Genomic DNA, 9,162 nt, shown 5'->3' with positions numbered 1-9,162 from the left:
ACGACTGCAGGTCGTTAATGTATAAGTGGCGGTGGTTTTTAGTGTTGCGATACAAGAAGTTTAGTTGTGCAAAGTGGGACAAGCTTGAACCATGGAAATGGATATATACAATAAAGGCCTCAAAAATCCCACATATAGAGGAGGAGACAAGGACCAGATGGAGGAGAGGAAGGGGGGGGGGACGGCCCCTTCACTGAGGAGAAAATGCCAATTTAATTTGAAAAGTAGTAATATTTTGTAATTGTTTCTAATAATAAGAGGTGGATCTGGCAATGACTGGCTTTGTATTGGGATATATTAGGTACAGGCAGGTCCTCCAATGTTAAAGGGATCAGTGCGCATCCTACGTGGCTGATGCGTTGGCACTAATTCCACAGAGTTGTACTGAAGGGCGGGGTGTAACGTCTGTGTCAGCATTCCCTCCACTTTTATTTGTGCCAGTGTGGGTGCCGGCTGCTCTCAGAAAGCTATTCGGGATAAATCATTACACAGTCTGGGTTGAGGAATTTGAGATGCTTTACTAGCCCTTTAAGAAATTCCACTGCTTTGGGAAGTACTTAAATATTTAAAAATTGAGGTTTTGGAATGAACCTGATTTAGAAATATTTGTGGACACACAACCTATGCATATGGGGATTTATTCACTAAGCGCGAGTTGCATGAGAGTTGTGGTTTGAACTGACTGCGTTCTGAAGGGCCAAGTGTCTGTTACAAGAGCTGAACTGGCCCTCCACCAGTAGTTTAATTGGTAAAGTGACCTTAAAGACAATTCACTCAAAGGGACATTTTGCTGTTCCTGGCATTCCAGTTAAGCAAAGCACTTAACCCCTTCAGGACCATGGCCTTTTTTACCATGTTTGCGCTAAATGACCAGAGCAGTTTTTGTGTTTTTGCTATGTCTTTATTTGAGCGTAATTTCTCTCTCACTTAGTGCACCCACACAAATTATATATTGTTTTTCTCAGCACAAGTAGGACTTTCATTTGAAACATTAAAATGGGTAATACATTTCTTTATTTGAAATAAAATTGAAAAAGTGTTGAGGGAATGAAAAAATAATTTTTTCACAGTTTTGTGTAAAATAACCCTAAATGGCCAGGATTTTCAGCTGTTTTGACCGTTATAGGGCAAATTTTGCGAGGCATGCATCAGATTTTTCAAACAAAATTATTTTAAAGTTTAACAGAGGCCAACAACTGCAATGGCGGTTACAGATACCAGTTACTCCCCAAAATTATATGTTTAGGGGAGGAACAGTAATCTAGTCAGAGTAGATAAGGTGTGCAACTAAGGTTATTCTGACACTTTTCAAGCAGGGATTTTATTACTAATTGCTGCCAAAGTTGGATGTATTTTTATAGTTTTGTGGGGTTTTTTGCATATATTGCAATATAGAATAAGTGCAAATGCAGAAAAAAACACCAAATTATGTTCACCAACATCCCCGAGTACAGCGAGGCCTCACATGCATAGTTCAGGCATGTTTTAAGAAAGCTATGAAGCCAAAACTGGAACATACACATTTCAGTTTTCAAATTTGGAGTCTTCAGAAATTGGTGTTTGCTGGGCCCGTTTACCATTTGGGACATTTTGACCGCCCCCCAATTTAAATTACCACCATAATTGGGCTAGGGCATCCATTTCTTCACAGAAATGTATCTTTTTGTGTTTTTTTTACGCATATATTTCAACATCCCCCGAGTACAGCGAGGCCCCACATGCATGGTTCAGGCATGTTTTAGGGAGGCTATGAGGTCAAAACTGGAACATGGTAACTGAATTGGCCCTTATTAGGAAATTATATGCCGAAAGATTAACCATAAAGGTCAAACAAACAACATTAACACTATGATTGGGGAACATAAAGAGTAAATAAACCAAAGAAAAAATGAAATTATTTTTTGTAACTGACAACTGTATGATACTCCTAAAAAATGCTAATGCACAGACTGGGCTTATCAGGGCAGACAAATGTTATGTCCTTTCTCTGCCCTTTGGCATAACACACCCCGCACTGTTTCTGCATCTTAGATTTTTATGAAGTTGGAGGGAATTTGAAAGGGAAATGTGCTGCCTGAATTACTGCAGCATTCCCCGGAGACACTGAAGGGCCTTGTTCATCTTGAACTAAGATTTCCCTAATTAACTCAAGCTCAAAAGTTAGAAATGTGGCTTTTTTAATAGGGCTTATTTTAAAAAAAAATTAAGAAGGCTTTGTGATTTGCAATCTGTATTAAATAAATTGCTACCTTCTTATCATACACTTTTCCCCATAATGATGTATGGCTGCACAAGTTGATCAGCCAAATCAACTCCTATGCCTATTGTGGGCCTTGATACAGGTCGGCTTTCTACGGACCTGTGTTTTGCCCTTGACAGAAACAGGCACAGTGGCATCATCATGCATTGTGCTTAAAATGGACACATCCTTCCTTTACCTGTATTTTACAGCCAGATATTGTTCTTGATGCAAAGCTAAGGATGCCCCAATTTTCAATTTGGTATTGGTTTTGGGAATCCTCTTCTGTTTTGCCTTATGGTACCACAGGCCATGGTGTCCATGCAAAACAGCAACTTGAACAAAGGGATACTTGTGTAGAAGTTGTCTGCGTACAAGTGGTACCCTTTGTTCAGTATGGGGCAAACAAGGTCAAAAACATTTTTTCAGTAATGCCCAGACAGTCTGGGCAACCTGGTGGGTCAAGCTTGGCATCTTTCCCCTCATATACTCGGAAGAAATATGTGTAGCCACTACTGCTTGCGCACAATTTGTAAATTGTAACCCCATACCGGGAGCGTTTAGAGGGAATGTATTGCTTAAACTTAACTAGCCTTTAAATTGCATTGGGGACTCATCAATACAAATTTCTCACTGGGGGTATGAACTGCAGCAAATTTAGTTTGGAAGTGGGTAATAAGGGGGCAAATTATAAAATCTTTGGGAAGGCTCTGGTGATTATCATTGAAATATAAAAAGCAGAGGAGGAGTTCATACCTTCACCTATTCATGGTCTTAGTGAAATAATTGTTGTTGAAATAATAGTAGGACCTTACTAAGGGCTTTTCTATTATTCCCATTATCAGGGCGAGTGCCCAGAATTTTTTTAACTCGCACACACCAGTGGGGGTCCATGCTTTTTGCTTGTTTGCTTTGGCTGCAGTATTGGCAACTTGTGGGGCAGCGTAACAGTTAGTTTGGCAAGCTAAATCCTCCCAAAACACATCACCCATTAACAGCTCCGTAAACTGGCTTGGTGTAAAATTTGTCGCATTCAAATTAATTCTGGAATTGCCACTGAAGGGGGGAATTTATGGCAAAGTGCCAGCTGCAGGGATCCACTCTACAGAGATATCAGGAATATTTGGAGCAACACGGCTTCTCTTAACTGGGGATGCACGATCATCATCAGAGCTGCTGCTAAACTAACCCACCTCAAAATCTGACGCAGTGTCAGAGTTGGTGTAACGTTGGACTCAGGAAAGGAACCCAGTATGCAGGGACTCGTGTAAAACAGATTTATTGAACCAAATGAGGAACAGGATAAGGCAACAGCGATGTAAAATATACCAACGCTATGTATGTTGCTGTGAAACAGTTAATAGCATAGTCCATAAGTATAGCAAGAAGTCAATGAACTCTGTGGAGTTATGGTTCCAGGGTGCAGCTGGTTGCAGGGTGCAGGTTGCAGGTTGCCTACAGAACAACCAAGCACTGAATGGATGTCATGGCCCATGACATCATGGAGGAGGCGTCCCTCCGTCGCCATGGAGACAGAGGATAAGAAGGGGGCATGGTGAGCGCGCGTGCCTCTTGCCCACCTCCTGGCAACAGAAGAAGACCAGCACAGGAGTGTGTGTGTTCGGGGATGCTGGCAGCAGATAGTTTGTGTAAGTGCCGAGTACCTGCTAGACACGGGTACTCGGTGAGTTACTCTGTTGCATGACAGTTGGATACCAAAATATTATATGCCTCTTCCACTGCATAGAAGCTTTCCATATTTTTTTAACTTCTTTTAAAAAAAATTTGCCCTACCTAACCCTAAACTAAACCCTAATCCCTACCTCATGAATTCCCCACTAACTAATAAATTCCCCACTAACTAACCACTCACCCACACTAAAACAATTTTTTAGGAAAAAAACAAATTAACTGCTTAGGGTCAAATACTGTTGATCAGAACACTGATCAGCAGTGATAAAAAAGATTAAAAGATTTTTAATTTGTTTTATAACAAACTGCTCAGGACACTCTCTCCAAAGCACAACCACGAGTGAGGATGAGGGAGACAGGGTAATCGCGCATTAGCGATGACGTACCAGGTATGTCTGGAGACGCAAAGGCGTTAAAGTACTGTGTATTTTAATATACCGTATTTGCTCGATTATAAGACGAGGTTTTTTTCAGAGCAAATGTAATCGGGGTCGTCTTCTAATCAGACCTCAAATGAGGTCTGACTATTAGACTAAGATCCAGATCCCCCGCATCGCTGCAGGGGACCTGGATCCTCCTGTATGGTAACCTCAGCTGCTGCCGGCATCTATCACCGAGCGCCGGCGAAAGTGCCGGCAGCAGCCGAGGTTGCATACGCGCGTACCTACCTACTCCCGGGATAGCCCGCCCACTGCGGGGAAGCAGAGCCAGGTGGGGAGATTGCTCCAGAAGCAGGACCGGAACCCGGCGGCACTGTGTCGTCCCAAAGCAGATCCGGTAGACCTCTTCAATTTTCTGGAGGAGGCGGTGCCTAGCGGGGTCACACAGCGTCATGCTGAAATCCTGTGGGAGCTGCAGCAAGCGCCTGCTGAGGCATCACGGTGAGTGAAGTGCCTGAGTGGGTATATTAGTGTCTGGGTAGGTAGGTAAGTGTCTCGGTGGGTAGGTAAGTGTCCCAGTGGGTAGGTAAGTGTCTGGGTGGGAAGTGTCTCAGTGGGTAGGGAAGTGTAAGTGTCTCAGTGGGTAGGTAAGTGTCTGGGTGGGTATATTAGTGTCTGGGTAGGTATATTAGTGTCTGGGTATGTAAGTGTCCCCCTATATGCCACTCTGTCCCATGATATGCCTTGTAACCCCCTATATGCCAGAGTGGCATATAGGGGGTTAAAAGGCATAACATGGGGCAGAGTGGCATATAGGAGGGTATAAGGCATGTCTGGGGGCAGATGTGCATAACTGGCAGCAGATGAGCATAACTGGGGGCAGGTTGGTAAATAAAAGGAAATTTAAAACAAAAAAATTGTTTACATGAATTATTATTTACTAGTAAAACTTTTTTCCTATAGGGTCGTCTTATAATCAGGCTTTTACTTTTTTTCCTAAATTAATATTCAGATTTTGGGGGTCGTGTTATAATCCGGGTCGTTTTATAATCGAGCAAATACGGTACATTCTTAAATATATATATATATATATACCGTATTTGCTCGATTATAAGACGAGGTTTTTTTCAGAGCAAATGCTCTAAAAAATACCCCTCGTCTTGTAATCGGGGTCGTCTTCTAATCAGACCTCAAATGAGGTCTGACTATTAGACTAAGATCCAGATCCCCCGCATTGCTGCAGGGGACCTGGATCCTCCTGTATGATAGCCTCAGCTGCTGCCGGCATCTACCACCGAGCGCTGGCGAAAGTGCCGGCAGCAGCCGAGGTTGCATACGCGCGTACCTTCCTACTCCCGGATAGCCCGCCCACTGCGGGGAAGCAGAGCCGGTTGGGGAGAGTCCTCCAGAAGCAGGACTGGGACCCGAAGCAGATCCGGTAGACCTCTTCAATCTTCTGGAGAAGGCGGGGCCTAGCGGGGTCACACAGCGTCATGCCGTAATCCCGTGGGAGCTGCAGCAAGCGCCTGCTGAGGCATCGCGGTGAGTGAAGTGCCTGAGTGGGTATATTAGTGTCTGAGTAGGTAAGTGTCTTAGTGGGTAGGGAAGTGTAAGTGTCTCAGTGGGTAGGGAATTGTCTGGGTGGGTATATTAGTGTCTGGGTATGTAAGTGTCCCCCTATATGCCACTCTATCCCATGATATGCCTTTTAACCCCCTATATGCCAGGGGTTAAAAGACATATCATGGGACAGAGTGGCATTAAGGAGGGTATAAGGTATGCCTGGGGGCAGATGTGCATAACTGGGGGCAGGTTGGTAAATAAAAGGAAATTAAAAACAAAAAAATAGTTTACATGATTATTTATTTACTAGTAAAACTGTTTTCCTATAGGGTCGTCTTATAATCAGGCTTTTTCTTTTTTTTCCTAAATTAATATTCAGATTTTGGGCGGTCGTCTTATAATCAGGGTCGTCTTATAATCGAGCAAATACGGTATATATATATATATATATATATACTTGCAGGTGAGGGCTGGCACTTTCTGGCTCAAGGGGCACACTCATGCTAACTTCCTCTCACAGAACTTACACATACACATTCATCTAACACAAAAGCACACACTCATGCTCACACACACACACAAAGGCTTACACATTTATGTTAACATACATTTCATTTTAATAAACATACATACAGTCATACGTACTTCCTTACCTCCCATACGCCCCTCAGAAGTCAGAAGGACTCAGAAGGAGGGAAGACTGCATGGACTCTCACAGTCTTCCCCTGATCTGCAGTAAGTGTAGCAAATATTTTTTTGTGTGGAGCGGGGCCCAAGAAAATGCTTGGGTAGGGTCCAATTTTTTCACTATGAAATATATTGGCAGCAAGGTCTCACATTCATATATATATATATATATATATATATATATATATATTGGCAGCAGGGGCAAAAATCTAATATTTATATATATTGGCATAATATTAATATATATCGTCAGCAGATTCTAATATTAATATATATATCAGCAGCAGGGTCTAAAACCGTATTTGCTTGATTATAAGGCGACCCCCCAAAATCTGAATATTAATTTAGGAAAAAAAGAAAAAACCTGAATATAAGACCCTATAGGAAAAAAGTTTTACCAGTAAATGTTAATTCAACTATTTTTTTTTATAAAAACTATGATTGAGAAAAATATTTTGTTTTTATTTCCTTTTATTTTCCAACCTGCCCCCCCCAGTTATGCACATCTGCCCTAGAAATACCTCATACCCCCTATATGCCACTGTGCCCCATGATATGCCTTTTAACCCTCTAAATGCCACTGTGCCCCATGATATGCCTTTTACTCCTCTGTAGGGAGTCTAAGGCATTTCAGGAGGCAAAGTGGCGTATAGAGGGTTAAAAGGCATTTCTGGAGGCAGAGTGGCATTAAGGGGGTTAAAAGGCATTTCATAGAGCACTCTGCCTAGATAAATGCCTTATGCCTCCCATTTAACACCCCCCCAAACTTACCGGTGCTTCTGACTCCCGGTGTGTTGCAATTTGCATAGACAACTTCCGCTTCAGCCGCAAGGAGGTGCGGTTAGCGGCGGGGGTTGTCTGCGTCCATTGCGCATACACCCCCGACTGTCAGAGAGAACTCTGATCTCTGACAGCCGGGGAAGGTCTGTGCGATGGACGCAGACAACCCCCGCTGCTAACCGCACCTCCTTCCGGCTGCAGCGGAAGTTGTCTACGCGAATTGCGGGAGTCAGAAGCACCGATAAGTTTGGGGGGGGGTTAAATGGGGGGGCATAAGACAGGAGGATCCAGGTGGCAAGCCTTGACATCTGGGGGAGGGTCCACACGGGCCCCTGCTTTAGAGCTCTGTGTTGCTGAATGCCTCGACCATAGATCAATTTCTTCACCCATTTAAAGTTATGATGTGCCAGACAAGTCAATTGTCACCAACAGGATGTTTTTCCATGACGTGCCTGGCGCGTCAATAGTCGTGAAGGGGTTAATTACGCGCAAATATGGTAAAAATGACAAAAAAGTACAGTATGTGGAGTACTAAACAAGTATTGTTTTTGTTTTGTCTAAACCTTCCCTACTTCCAACATATAAAGTGATAACACAAGAAAGTTATTGCATTGGTAAGTGGTTGTTGCACCAGAAATCCTCGATTTCCTCATTGAGGTGACTAAACTTACTACATTCTGTGTGATGAAGGATGTGAATAGCTCTTAGCTGTTATTACTAGAGAAGACCCGGGAAGCCTTACATGTAAGTTTTTTTTTATGATATTTAAATGATCAACTGATACAGGTTAATTATTTATCTGTACTTGTTTAGCACAATAATTAACAAAAAGTAATAAATGCATGCATACTGCATTTTATATCCATTCAATTGCGGTCTTCCTCCATTTGTTGGGTTTTCATACATGTACAAATATAAAATTCTGCCAAGGTTAAGGTTGATTTATCACTTTTCAAGAATCCTGCATTTTACTGCTCTATATACTATCTGTAAACTATTAACTTTATCTTCTCATAATCTACATGATTATTCATTCCCATCAGGTTATTTATTGTTCAGTTGCTGATTGTTCTCTATTGGTTCAGCTAGCTTTTGTGTTGGGGGAGCAGAAGGAAGAGAACTTTTGGATAGGAAATTGATTAGATAATGCTTTGTTGTCCCACATTAAGAAACACGTATCATTTAAATATTTAAGTGAAATATGTACAAATTATTTGCACCCATTGACAAACAAAATGTACAAGTTAGTTGTAAAATCTGTGATAGTACGCCATACCTCCCAACATTTCATCTGTCCAAAGCAGGACACTTTTGTTGGAGAGTCTGGAACCCTCGGAATGGCCACATGGGAGCATAGACCTCCATCAATTTTACAGCTTCATGACCCAGAAAAGTGGGAGAGTGGGCAGCTTGGTGTGACAAATCGTGACTGTCCTGCAAAAAAACATCATGTTAAGTGGTATTGTACTCCTTAACTGTGTTATTTAGGAAGTACAATATTTTAAATTGTATGACATTCAATGTACTGCATAACATTATGCTGTTAATACAATTGATTAATGCATGTTTTTTTTCTGTAAGAAAACTGGGCACGAGATCATACATACATACATAACTCAATTTATGTAATTTATCTGGGTGCAACAACAGTTCAGCAGTCACATTTGCTTATATCACGTTTTCTTTGTAGTTGAGTGTGATGGCCACCTGGAATAGGCAAAATAATTATTTGTTTATATCATTATCCTATAGATGTTACCCGGATTTCTGTAAACAATATTTGTAAATAAAAGTATGATTTATAAAAACATTAAAATATAC

Source organism: Sceloporus occidentalis, unplaced genomic scaffold (genome assembly GCF_023333645.1).
Source record: "Sceloporus occidentalis isolate IW3139 unplaced genomic scaffold, rSceOcc1.0.p SCAF_102, whole genome shotgun sequence".
Classification (NCBI taxonomy): Eukaryota; Metazoa; Chordata; class Lepidosauria; order Squamata; family Phrynosomatidae; genus Sceloporus; species Sceloporus occidentalis.
This window is presented reverse-complemented; position numbering follows the sequence as displayed.